General features: G+C 37.8%; 1 pseudogene; it reads right to left on the bottom strand.

Annotated features, from left to right (window-relative positions):
* LOC145064385 (putative receptor-like protein kinase At1g11050) overlaps window positions 1–14,082 on the bottom strand; it is a 51,843-nt pseudogene extending 37,761 nt beyond the window's left edge.
* Between the last annotated feature and the right edge of the window lie 1,010 nt (window positions 14,083–15,092).

The following is a 15,092-nucleotide window of genomic DNA, read 5'->3' as shown; positions in this document are numbered from 1 at the left end:
GGCTATTACGCCTCCTGTACCATTAAAGGTCCGAGGTTTGGCGTTGGTGAAGTCCTTGTAGGTGCATGGTCGTGTGGCTCCATGTTTCGTCCCTTGATTTGTGCTTCCGGCTCCCTGCCCGTTGTCTTCTCCATTGTTTCCATTACGAATCTGCGCAAGTGGTGCAGTGACTGCAGCGGACACTGCTGCCTGGAATGCAACCGAGTTTATTTAAGGTGGGGTCGGTGTTGCGTTGTTTCCATGGTTGGGTCTTTGAGGCATCTTTCTGTCATGGAATGGAAAGATGTTGAGTGCCTATTGTTTTGCGAGTTTGGGATCGCATAGACTAGGCATATAACGTGTGTATTTAAGTAATTTCATGCATTAACATAAAATAAGGAACATAAAACATGTAGCAGATGACAACATCATGATAAAACATAAAGCATTTTCATTAATACTAATAGTTTTGATACATGAAAATTTGATAGAAGGCATACAATACAATGGAGTAACATAAAATATGGCAGCATGATGACCCTATGAGTAGTGTGATCACTTAAACATAGAGTCGATAGTGCATAACATAGATCACATAGACATAATACTAACGATAGATACGGCTGGTCCTAGTCATGGTGGGATGTGCCAGGGGGTGGTGCTGAGGAAGTGGATGCTCCCTGAAGGAGAGCAACCTGTCGCTCCGCGTCTCGAAGTCGAGCCTCCTACCTCACCTGCCTCATGTGGAACTCCCGGATAACCTCTCGCGTTTCCTGCTCTGGCTGTGCAACTCTTGCTCGCATCTGGTGCATCCGGTCGGCGGTGCTCTGAGCCAGATCGCCAATATCCCTCAATCGTCTCACCAGAACTGGAAGTGCTCGATCAGCCAGTTCTCCATCCCTCAAGTAATAGAACTCACGTGCCATGCCAAACAGGGGTCGTTGTCCCAGCTGTCTGCTCCACTTCCAAATGTCGATACCCCAGGGAGGTGTAGGGCCACTCGGGCCCATTCGGTGAGCTGACACCCTCACTGGGTGTGGTGGGTTGATAACTATGGACTCTGCGTCCGAATCATCATCGTTGTCGTCACCAGACTCTTCTTCTCCATCGTCTGCCATAGGTTCCGCAGGTCCCTCTTCAATTTCTTCTTCCTCAGGGTCCTCTTCAGGTTCCTCTTTGGATTCCTCTAGCCATCCGTTATTTCCCTGATTGGGAAAGTAGGGATCTCCGGGGTGGTGGAAACCAGCCATACTGACTGCACGAGAGTGCATATATAAATCACGTTTTGGTTATCCACATAGTACATTTTTAGTTATTTGATTTTTGGGTTCCATAGAGTTATTGGAGAATAAGGTAGGCTTTTGGATTCATTTCCCGCTATGATTACTCTAGAACACATGTTGGTCATATTCTGAATAAATATAGCTGATCATGCTATATTTATCCTTAATATGGCTACATAACTGCCCAGGTTTAATCATAGTGTTCAATTACCTCCAAAAGCTTTTATTGGATATTGTTAGGTTATTATTCTAATTTACGCACATAAGTGTGAAATTGTTGTTTTATTGAAAGTTATTTAGTCCTATTGTGTTTATAGTTGCATATCATATATGGTTAGATATGCTAGTTCACTATAAACATTGCTCTGATACCAACTTGTCACACCCCGAACCAAACGGCGGAAACGTCCGCGGGCTCGTGTGACTAACAATTGAATTATCATCACAATGAATACACATGAAACATAACAAATTCATCACCAACATTTCATATTACAACCAACATTGTTCGCATCAAGTACATTGTTATAAATACGTAAGTTAAAATTATTAAAAGTACGATAAGTGATGTTACATAAAACAAAACCATACACACTTGAAAATCTTCCAGCTTAACGATTACCTGAGAATACAAGTTCTTTTGAAAATGGTCAACGTATATAATGTTGGTGAGTTCATAAGTATGTTTGAGTAAAAGTCTTTGTATCTTTCATTAAAACCCAGAAAATCTGATATTTTCTGTAAAATGTCTGAAAATGATGTGAAAATCAAGTTTAAATGCATGTGGGAATTTCATAGTTGTGATATATATATATATATATATATATATATATATATATATATATATATATATATATATATATATATATATATATATATATATATATGGATGTAGTTTAGATTTCTTTTATTGTAAGGAAGTGATAATTGTATATGAGTATTTCCCCAGAAAATCCGATATTTTCTTATTTATAATAATGTAGAGGTTCTTTTATCGTTAAATAAGTTATTTTGTATTGACACAATCGAAGGGTTAATCTTCGAAATGTTAAATTGGTATTGAATTTCTATATGAGCCGTTATAATCATACATGATAATGACTAGGTTGATTGTCTTAACATTTTTCCAAATGCCGGTATTTGCTCAAGGTTTTGTCGCCCTAGACTGGCCTAGTCTAGCTGTAGCGAACAGCTAAGGCGTGGGGGGTCACCCTGTATAGATCTATACACAAACTCTCGCTCTCCCTCCAGGAGAATCTGATTATAACTACAAGATACGATCGTACACTCAAAGGTGGCAACCGACACGTCTCACTAGATTCTCAACCTTTCGTACTATGTTTAATGTTTACGAGTATGTGGTATGTTATCAAATCCAAAGGTACATGTATAAGTATACAAAGTTCAATAGTTATGTAAATGTATAGTTACGATTTGCTAAGCATGTGAATTTTAGTCCAAGCCCAATGAGCATGTAAATGGATCACAAAGGCCCAATGACGTGTAAGTGGGTAATTTGGGCCCAATAGGCATGTAAATGGACCACAAAGGCCCAATAAACATATGACCCATAATTTAAGCCCAACTTAAATGTGAATGGGTCGCAAGGCCCAATAAACATGTCATCGAAACATATTGGGCTTAATATACCCTTGAATGGGCCTTTAAGGCCCATTGACCATGTAAGATGAATATTAGGCCGAATAAAATTATTATCGATGTATTCCGTCCATTCGTATTGTTTCGTTGTTTATTTTAACTCGTGGTTTACCAAATTTTATTATAAAAAGTCTCTTTTTTCATAAAACAACATTTTTGGTCAAAAGCCTCAAATTTTCAATTAAGGTCCAAAGTTTGTAAAAATGACACATTAGTCCATAATTTGTAAAAACTTACAATTTTGTCCCAAATGTCTAGAAATTCACGGTTTTAGACCAAAAATATATATTTTAACATTTAAGACCTAGTTTTTCCAGAAAAGTACAATTTCAACCCTTTGTTTGTAAAAATTTACACTTTCGGCCCAATTTTGGTAAAAGTTACATTTTTGGTCCAATTTGAAAATAAATGTTATTTTCACCGCTAAATTTGGTTTATTTACATTTACGACTCATATTTTGCTCAAATAACATTTTTAATCCCAAAAACATCATTTTTTTTTTTTGCAAATTTGGGCCCAAAACTGTGAGGCCCAAATGCTTGGGCCGTGAAGCTCAAATTTGCATTTTGGCCCTTTTAAAGTATGTTTAACATAAAAATACCTTTTTATACATGTGGGACCTGTTTGGTCCCTATAAAAACATAAATGTGACTTTTTTCCCTTATCTTTTGTTTTCTTGACAATTTTGACCCTTAACAAAGTTTTTGCCTTAAATTTTTGTATTTTAAACATATAACACTTTTAACTTGATAGTTTGATGTGTAAGATGTCTTAGTTCATGGATCTTAACTCAATGTCATTTAAGAAGTCGTGATTTGCCAAGATATAATATATTTTTACAACATAAACTTAGAAATCACACAAGACATGCATATAACACATAGATCTACACATTTTAGTTGCATTCTCCCCCAAAAATCATGTAAAAACCGAAAACAAGGGGGTTTGAACTCACCTTTGCTTGATGTTTCGGTTTTTGAAGAAGAATGGAAAGAGATGAAGTAATTTTGCCCTAGGAAAACTCCCTTGAGTAGTTTTTGAACTTAGGTGATTCAAGAAGTTGAAATCTTGAAGATTACTCTTGAAGCACAAGCAAAAAATTGAGATCTTTAATGAAAGAAGAGGATGATTTTAGAGTTGTTTTGGAGAGAATTTTTGAGTGTGTGTGTTTGCTAGCCTACACTCGGCCGAAGATAAGAAGAAGAGAGGGAAGAGAAAGATGAGGTGACTTGCATGGAGATATGGGAGACCATGCATTGTTACATGGTGAACAATATGGAGGTGGCATCTCCAAAGTCACCCACCACCATTTCGTTACTTTTTTTTGTTAATTGGTGTTGGGCCGATATTTTGCACCAAGAAGGTAGGAATGGAATAGTTTCAGCCTATTAAACTTTAGTTAGGATTTTTAGATCCTAATCATAAAATTTTCGACCCATTGGTCCTTTAGGATAGTTCACGGCCCAATAGTATAAAATAATAGGTTCTAAGGTCATTTAAGGTTAATTGGAGTTGTTATGGCCCAGTAAGGCCCATTAGGGTTAGAATGAATCATTCTAGGCCCAAATGGTCCAAAATGTTACAGATTTGTAAATTGGGTCCATTTAGAATCCAAATAGGATTTCCAAGCCCAAAATGGTTGAATTGGATGCTTATTGGTCCATTAGGCCCAATAAGGAAATCCCAGTCCAATATGGACTCAAACTGGGATTCTTAGGGTTTTCATATTCTTTGTTGAACATAAAAAGGTGAATTTAAATAAGCACTAAGTGATATCTACTTCGAGTATATGTTTTACAATAGTTGAATGATTACACAAGAATAGAATTTCCTAGCGAAAATGCTAGTTGTGACATTGATCATCTCTCCTCTCACAATCCTCATCCTCACCACGAATACAACACCCGATAAATGGAAGAAGACATCGATGCCTCAAAGTGTTAATGATCTCAACTTCATTACAAAAGTCATCCGTCCCTTCAAACTCTGATTCTATAAGCTGTTTAACAGCAACCACATAGCCAACAGACAAAACACCCTTATAAACAACCTCGAATCCACCTCTAACAATTAAATTGTTTATGGAGAAGTTATTGGTTGCCTTCTAAATGACAGAAAGATTGAACCATATATAACCAGTGTTCAGACGTCGTTTTGGAAAACATGATTCAAATGGATTAGTTCTTGACTCAAATGAAACATTTATGGGTTTTAGGTAAAATTTTAATATCAAAGTTACAAGTTATAGCAAAATTCTTTCAGACACGAACTCATTGAGTATACCAGCACCATAGAGAACAGTAAAGTAAAACCAGTTATTTGAATGAGTAGCGTTACCATTGATAGATGTGATTTCGTTTTGGATAGTTAACGCGGCATAACCAAAAGCATCACAGGTAGTAAGTTCAGAGAGATCATCTCGACACAAAGAATCAAGAATTGTTTCATTCCCCAACTTTTGGCGCCAATATTGGAGGGTTGAATTCCAGCACATGTATTCAATGAAATGACAAACTGCATTGGGTCAAAACAATAGGAAACAATTTTACTAGGTAGGGAAGAGATGTGAGTTTCTTCTGAAAATCCGAGAGACGAGACGATGACATTTTCAGATCAAGGAGATGAAATTGAGAGGTGTCTTTGAGGTGTTGAGCTAAACTGATGTCGAAGACGCTAAGCAGTGTTTGACAACAATTAGTGGAATTGGTGATGGTATTGGTGTTGGAATAGTGTCTAAGGCTGCAACTATATTAGGCAAGTATTTGACCCGATTGTGCATGGTCCTTTTGGGTTGCCTTCACCATAGCAACTTGATAGGATGATTTATTAAGAGAGAATAAATATTATTAATATATTATGAGAATAATATAAAGAATAATAATATTTTTATTTGATTAATATAAGTCATAAATTAATTGGTATTAATTTGGTGACTTAAAGAGATTAATTAAATAAGAGGGTATAAACTGTCAATTGTTTGATAGTTACACTTTAGACTGTAAATCCTTATTGGATAAAGGATGGACGAATTCTAGAAGCTAGGGATAGCTTAAAATCGTCCAAGGATATCTAAGGAATGGATTTGGATTGCTTTAAGAGAAGATTATCCAACTAGGGTTTAAGTTGTAACCATTAAGGAGTCTACAAGTATAAATAGACCCTATGGGAAAGGGAAATCAGTATCTCATCTCAAGTAGAGAATCCCTGGCCGAATTTCCTCCCATCTCCTCTCTCTCAAATCATCCTCCTTGCTATTTGGTGTTTGTAAGCCATTAGAGGAGTGACAATTGTGACTCTAGAGCTCCAAGATAACAAGATCAAACAAGAGATTCAAAGGTATGATTCTAGATCTGATTTTGTATTGTTTTATACCTAATTAGTCATTACAAGTCTTGGATTCAAAGCATGTTTAATTAGAAAGCTTAGATCCAAGCATTAGGGTTTTACATGCGCACATAGGAAAGTTCTTATGGCTAAAACCCATCAGTGGTATCAGAGCCTAGCTTGGTTTCTATTAAATTGTTGCTTGTTTGTTTGAAGCTTAACTACAAAATTCGATTTTTGTGTTTCTGAGTCATGGAGTCGGCAAGTTCCATAGTGGACTTGGCGAGTTGGCCTGACTTGGCGAGTCCCTTGGTGCACTCGGTGAGTCCAAGCGTCAAGAAAGGCCAGATTCGGGATTTCTTCATGATTATCTTATGGAAACGTACCTTAATCATATTAGATCAACCCTAATCCGATTTTTTGATATATATGACTATAATCTTGATCTAATTAAAGATATTTATCAACTAATAAAATATTTAATTTCCTTATATGATAATTAATTAATTATTTTGATTAAATTGGTAATTATCTTGCAAGAAATCTTGAATAAATCAAATATAGATAATTAGGAAATTAATTATTAATTAAAATTATTTGTTATTTGATCCTCCATGTTTTAAATGTTTAAAACTTGTCCTCAAGTTTTGAAATTTATGTTTTGTGATTAAAAGTTTTAATTTAGACAATTTAAATTTCAAACCCTAAGTTTTTAAAAGTTTAAAATAGAACCCTATACTAATATAATATTACAAGATTAATATATATATATATATATATATATATATATGTATAACTAAAATGCTAGTCTTACCGTTAGTAGGCCTCATTCACGAAGCTGATCTATAAGGTGGGTATAAGGTTGCGGCCTATAAAATGGCGCTTAATGGGTGTACACTCACACCCAACGCTTGCTTGATCGGTGGAGGGTCGTTAGCCGAACGGGTAGGATAGGGCAACCTCATCCTCTCATTAAAAGTATAATATACAAAGTAACTACACATATTTTTTAAAATTTCCCAATCTTAGTTACTTTAGGAAAAGTGAATTGATGCAATCCCATGAAATTACACTTTGCACCCTTGCTAAGAAGTTAGTGGAGCGTGTGTGGTTTACCGGCACACTAATTGGTTCTAAGCAAAGGTGGCAAAGGGTGATTCATTGTTTATCATAGTTCGATGGAGCGTGCGTGGTTTACCGGCACATCGAATAGGTGATCGTTACAATGAAGGCACCATGTGAATTTGCATGGTAATTCACACCCGCTTTGTGATCCTCGGTATCCCAGTCACAAACAAGAGGGGCATATCGAGATTTAAACATGCCATTGAATAGTTTCGATGAATCTCATCCGAACCTAGGAATTCTCAATACATTTAGGACTTATAGTTAGATTTTTATGGTGGAGAATTAGTGAATCGTCATTCACTTACCTTCATATTATTTGCATGTTAGATTACGGCATCCCTTTTCTAATATGTAAATATTGTTGTTGGATCCTAGCCCTAATTTTTCTTATTGGGTGATAATTAGGGATTCATATTCTAATCTATCTTTGTCCTTTCTATTTGAAGATGTCGAACGCAAACAACGCTGCTGCTAGTTCTTTCACATTGATGAGCCTTTGTCAAAAGGTCACTTTCAATGGGACGAACTTTAGCAAATGGATAAGATACATTCGCACTATTGCTCGCTATGAGGATAAGGAGTATGTCCTCGATGAGAAGCTCGAGAAAATTAACCCTGAAATCGCTACTCCGGCTGAAATGACCGCTTTTGAAACTCATGAGCGCGATGCAACAAAGGTACATTGCATCATGATAGCCACCATGAACTCCGAATTCCAAAAGTCCTATGAGGACATGTACCCATACGAGATGCATCAAGACTTATTGGAGAGATACCACCAAAACGCGAGACAAGAGCATTATGAGATTTTCACTAACATGATTTCCGATAAGATGGGTCATGGAGAATCTCTTACCGTGCACCTGCAAAAGATGCAAAGGTATGTCGACCGCCTTCGCAAGTTAAATGTTGACTTCGGGGAAGACTTGGCGATCGACATGGTGCTTCACTCTTTGCCTCCGAGCTACAATCAATTTAGGATGACCTACCACATGAACAAAGAGGAGGTCACCCTAAGCAAAATCCAAGGTCTCTTGAGGGTCACTGAGAGCAACTTCAAAGACAAGTCTGTTGCACCAACTCCCAATCCGCCTGCTGCTCCTGTCTTGGCTATTGGTCAAGGGAAGGGATAGAAGAGGAAGGCTTCGTCTAAGAACTATCGCAAGGTTAAAGTTCGAGATGGTGCCTCTTCTAGTGGGACCAAAGTTGATCCTGCTAAGCCCTGCCCTAACCCAAAGGAGGCAGAGTGCCACCACTGCCACAAGATAGGACATTGGAAGAAAAGCTGCCCAGAGTACCTGCAAGCCATCAAAGAAGGAAAGATCAAGCCATCTTTCACAGGTATATACACAATTAAATCTAATGATTCTAATCATGCTATTTCTTGGGTTCTTGATACCGGTTGTGGTTATCACATTTGTTCTAATGTGCAGGGACTAAGAAGAAGTAGGGATGTGGAGCAAGGAAGGATAAATCTAATCATGGGGAACAGAAGATCGTCGCCTGTGACCAAGATTGGAGTGTATTCTTTAGTGCTTAGGAATAATTTATGTTTAGATTTGAACAATTGTTGCTATTCGCCAGAAATGGCTAGAAACATCATTTCATTTCATGGTTTGTTTAGACAAGGTTTTAGATTTTCTTTTAATAATGAGAATGGTTCTATTTTAGCTTATCTAAATGGTGTTTTTTATTTTGAAGCTAGACCATGTAATGGAATATATGAAACTGTTATGATTGTTGATAACTTAGGAAATGATGTTTTGAACATAGATTCTTCCAACAGTATGGATAGAGCATCCTTGTGGCACTGTCGTCTTGGACATGTCAACAAGAAACGCATAGCCCAACTCCAAAAGGATGGAGTGTTGGACTCATTCGACCTTAGGGAAGATGACACGTGCGAGTCTTGTTTGCTTGGAAAGATGACTAAATCACCCTTCACGAGTACGTGTGAAAGGGGTGAGGGTCTATTGGACCTAATACATACCGATGTATGTGGACCGTTTAGATCAACCACGAAGGATGGGAACCGCTTCTACGTGACTTTTACCGATGATTATAGTAGATATGGGTATATCTATTTAATCAAGCAAAAGTCAGAAACCTTTGAAAAGTTCAAAGAGTTCAAGAATGAAGTGGAGAATCAATTGGGCAGGAAAATCAAGATGCTTCGATCCGATCGAGGAGGAGAGTACCTAAGTCTTGAATTCCACGATTATCTCAAGGAGTGTGGAATAGTTTCACAATTGACGCCTCCTAGGACACCGCAATTGAATGGTGTGGCAGAAAGGCGTAATCGAACCTTGTTGGACATGGTTCGATCTATGATGAGTCGTGCTTCACTACGTATCTCTTTTTGGGGGTATGCCTTAGAGACTGCCACCCATATCCTTAACCGAGTCCCTACTAAGAAGGTTGCCAAAACACCTCACGAGATGTGGACAGGGAAAGCTCCCTCGTTAGCACATATCAAGGTTTGGGGTTGCGAGGTTTTCGTAAGACGAGATACTCACGACAAGCTCGAACCTCATAGTGAGCGATGTATTTTCATCGGCTACCCGCAGAAATCCTTTGGATATCTCTTCTATAGACCGAAGGACAATGTTGTCTTTGTTGTGAGGAGAGGAGTTTTCCGAGAGCGAGAACTCATAAGCCAAGGAGACAGTGGGAGGCAAATCAAACTTGAAGAGATTCAAGAGTCGATAGATGAAGGAACCTCTACCGCTAGCACTCAACCCGAGGAGGAAACTCCGGTTGAACCGATTGACGAATCCTTACCTCTTAGACGTTTCGATAGAGTTAGAGTTCAACCCCAGTTTTATGGTTTTCATATTACTACCAAAGGGGACACGTATATTAGTGATGGTACACTAATAAATCTTGATGAACCTAATAGCTATAAGGAAGCCATGGCAGGCTCGAAGTCTGCAAAATGCAAAGAGGCAATGGATAGCAAGATCCAATCCATGTATGATAACCAAATTTGGAATTTGGTTGATAATGTGCCCGGACGTAAGACCGTTGGGTGCAAATGGATCTTCAAGAAGAAGACCGACGTGGATGGAAACGTACACACATATAAAGTGCGATTAGTTACGAAGGGCTTTACTCAAACTCCCGGAGTTGACTATGAAGAGACCTTCTCACCAGTTGCGAAGATAAAATCTATTAGAGTGATGCTAGCGATTGCTGCATTTCATGATTATGAGATTTGGCAAATGGATGTCAAGACCGCTTTCCTTAACGGAAAGTTGGTTGAGGATGTTTACATGGCTCAACCAGAGGGGTTTGTGGAACCGAAGCATCCAAATAGAGTGTGTAAACTTGAGAAGTCAATTTATGGACTTAAGCAAGCGTCTCGCAGATGGAATCTTTGCTTCGATGAGAAAGTCAAAGAGTTTGGATTTGTACGAAACGAAGATGAATCTTGTGTATATGTCAAAGCCAGTGGGAGTATAGTAAGCTTCCTCGTTCTATATGTCGATGACATATTACTCATAGGAAACGACATCCCGACTCTGCAGGAAGTTAAGTCCTGGCTCGGGAAGTGCTTTGCTATGAAGGACCTCGGAGAGGCTTCTTACATTTTGGGAATAAGGATAGTAAGAGAGAGAAGTAAGAGACTAATTGGACTTAGTCAGACCACTTACTTAGAGAAGGTACTAAAACGTTTTAGTATGGAAAACTCGAAGTAGGGAGAATTACCGATAAAAAGTAATGCCAAGTTGAGTAAGACTCAAAGTCCGAGTACCGAAGCTGAAATAGCAGAAATGAGCCGAGTACCATACGCTTCCGCAGTTGGCTCAATCATGTACGCTATGACTTGTACTCGCCCTGATGTAGCCTTTGCTTTGAGCATGGTTAGTAGATATCAAGGGAACCCTGGCAGAGCCCATTGGATTGCGGTGAAGAATATCCTTAAGTACCTTCGGAGAACGAAGGAATGGTTCTTAGTCCTCGGGGGGAGTGATGACTTGAAGGTGCGAGGGTATAGTGACGCCAGCTTTCAGAGCAACAGAGACAACTACCGTTCGCAGTCGGGCTGGGTCTTTACCCTAAATGGAGGAGCAGTGACTTGGAAAAGTTCCAATCAGGAAACCGTACCTGATTCAACGTGCGAATCAGAGTACATTGCAGCGAGCGAAGCGTCGAAGGAGGCAATATGGCTGAAGAACTTCATCGGTGATCTTGGAGTTGTACCTGCCATAAAGGAGCCCATGGAGATTTTCTGTGATAATGAAGGAGCGGTTGCCTTGACCAAGGAACCAAGAGATCATGGTAGATCAAGACATATCGATAGAAAATATCAGTTTATTAGACATTGTGTAGAAGAAGGACAACTCGTAGTGAAGAGGATATCATCAGAAGATAACCCAACAAATCCGCTTACGAAGGGACTGAGTAGGGTTAAGCACTTGCAGCATGCTAGGAGTATTGGGCTGAAGGATGATATTAGCATAGATTAGATAGTAGTAGAAACGTGTAATAGATAAATGTAATTAACATTTGATGATTAAATAAAGGAGTTTTATTTATAAGTAATGTTACTGTCTTATGTTAATTGTTTCATTTTGCATGTTTTGACTTCCAGAATAATTGAGTTTATTAAGAATAATCGAATTATTCAAATTGTCCACAATCGTTCATATGCTGGAAGTAGATATGAATGAAGATTGTCGTGAATTGGTGCGTAGATTGTCTAAATGGTATTAGACATAGCAAAAGATTGCTGCGACATTCATGAGTGCTTATGAACTGGTTTTGAGCATTGGAACAAACCCGTGCTTGTTGGAATCACCTTATGGAATATGATATATAGGAGGTGATCAGAAGACTATAATATCATATAGTCTTAAAACCTAGATATATGGTTTGTTATTTGTTAATTGATTATACATTGATAACGCGAAAACGCATCAGTAACTCGTTGTCATAAAACGCATTGTTGTGTATAGTTGGTTAATGAATAAGTAAATGCATATAAGTCGAAGTTTATCTGTAACTTTTATCCTAAGAAGGTAAAAGTGATATCTCGGCCGCTCGATGATTTGATTTGACTTATGTGTCGGGCCCGGTCAGAACTAAATTGATGTGTTCGATTAAGTTCTATGTCAAATAAATCAGAGATCGAGAAACCTAAATGCTTCACTAATCATTCCATAGAATTGTCAGCATGATATCTAACAGAGGACTGTACGATCCCTTATCTAAAGGACAAGATTGATTAGATCAGAGTTTGACAGCGTCTTTGAGAGCTACGATTGCAAATCGAGTTGTACTTGTGCATATAGTTACTAGACTTATCCAGGTGGGAGACTGTTGGAATAGTGTCTAAGGCTCCAACTATATTAGGCAAGTATTTGACCCGATTGTGCATGGTCCTTTTGGGTTGCCTTCAGCATAGCAACTTGATAGGATGATTTATTAAGAGAGAATAAATATTATTAATATATTATGAGAATAATATAAAGAATAATAATATTGTTATTTGATTAATATAAGTCATAAATTAATTGGTATTAATTTGCTGACTTAAAGAGATTAATTAAATAAGAGGGTATAAACTGTCAATTGTTTGATAGTTAAACTTTAGACTGTAAATCCTTATTGGATAAAGGATGGACGAATTCTAGAAGCTAGGGATAGCTTAAAATCGTCCAAGGATATCTAAGGAATGGATTTGGATTGCTTTAAGAGAAGATTATCCAACTAGGGTTTAAGTTGTAACCATTAAGGAGTCTACAAGTATAAATAGACCCTACGGGAAAGGGAAATCGGTATCTCATCTCAAGTACAGAATCCCTGGCCGAATTTCCTCCCCTCTCATCTCTCTCAAATCATCCTCCTTGCTATTTGGTGTTTGTAAGCCATTAGAGGAGTGACAATTGTGACTCTAGAGCTCCAAGACAACAAGATCAAACAAGAGATTCAAAGGTATGATTCTAGATCTGATTTTGTATTGTTTTATACCTAATTATTCATTAGAAGTCTTGGATTCAAAGCATGTTTAATTAGAAAGCCTAGATCCAAGCATTAGGGTTTTTCATGCGCACATAGGAAAGTTCTTATGGCGAAAACCCATCAATTGGTTGGGTCGCAAGAGGGGCAATAGTTGGTGGTTGGCCACTGGATTTGGCAGACATAGTTGAAATCCATGGAACAAGAGGTGGATGTTGTGAGTGTTTGAGACCAAAATAAAGTTGAAAAACTGAGAATCACAATTGAAGGGATCAAAGTTCCAGAAAGATTGAAGTTTCTTAGGTGAATCAAACTCACTTTTTGATAAATGCATCTAAATCCAAACCAAGGATCTTCACATTGAGTATTATTTGACCAAGTTTTTGGTTATGTTTTTGAGAATTTAAATGGGGATAATTAGGTTTCCGAATTCGATTACGTTGGATTCAGTGTTTCTGATTCTGCTTGCGCAACTGCTTTCGATTCATTTGTTTGTATCATTAGCGATTTTGATTTTGACTATGTTGTCAGTATCACATGGGTCACATTGATGAATGTTTAGTTTTTCACTTTACATAAATAGGATAAACGGATTCAACTTAAAAAGCATGTAACCGGAGAAACAATGGCAACTATGTTGAAGTTATTAGAATGTTTAGCACTCATAGGCACAAGATCTTCATTGGAAACCATAGTATTATCGTCTCCAATTTTAGGATTTGTCTCTTTCCCTATTATAACGGACATTGGTGATTGTTAATCTTTGGAGTGGATTCTGGAGAAGGGGTGGTTGGTGGTAGTGCCATGTGGATGCCATGTTAGCAACACATGACAAACATTGTTCACCAAAGTGACATCTGGCGAGTCATGTCACATGTGTTACCGGTTACTTCCTGTTTCCTTCCAAAAATGGTCGATTTGATATGTAAATTGATAATTTAAGGACCAATTTCCCAAAAAACACTTCGATGACCAATTCGGGACAAATGTGAAACTTGGTTGTGCTACAATGTCATTTTCCCATTTCTCTTTCAATAGAAAAAGGTCTTCTGGCCAATCTAAAATCACTCATGGATTTAAATGTCTTTCAAACTTCGATGATCAATTCAAAATTTTAATTTCTCCTTCACTCGAGAAATGGCTTAGACAGACCCTCAAAAATAAGCCTTCTTAGCAGGTCTAGTTTGCTTGTTGACGCCAAATCCCAGTGAGCTCAGGTTGAGCGTAATGAGACTTATAAAAGCTTCTGCCTTTTGTTCACTTCTAGTTGAAAGCATTTATTTTTGTTAAAAACTTTTGATTTTTATTTTGAATCATTGTACTCCTAAGGTTTGATTTATAAGTTTTGTTAGAAGTTTATTAGGGTTAGTCGAGGTAAAAAGATAATTTTTTAGCTTCTTGAACATGGATATGAAGACGCGAGAAGAATGGAAAATTGTCATAATCATATATTTAAACATTTGAACATTTATAAGATCGTCCGGGGACACATAACCAAACTCTCACAACAGGCACATCCGAAATTGAAACCTCCTTCCTATCCCAGGTGTCAACCACATACGCAAGATAACGCATACACCCGAGCTGTAGATATTGTCAAGCCTTAACATCAAAACCAAAGACTGATCCAATGTTGGTACCCTCTCCATAAATAACCAGTTCCCCCACTTGGGGTTCAAACTACCACCTGTTGACCCTCGCAATCAATCATAGCACCAAACCTGCTCAACCAATCCATCCCTACTATCACGAACATA

Source organism: Lactuca serriola, chromosome 7 (assembly GCF_051521515.1).
Source record: "Lactuca serriola cultivar US96UC23 chromosome 7, Lser_US96UC23_V15, whole genome shotgun sequence".
NCBI classification, from domain to species: domain Eukaryota; kingdom Viridiplantae; phylum Streptophyta; class Magnoliopsida; order Asterales; family Asteraceae; genus Lactuca; species Lactuca serriola.
This window is presented reverse-complemented; position numbering and strand designations above follow the sequence as displayed.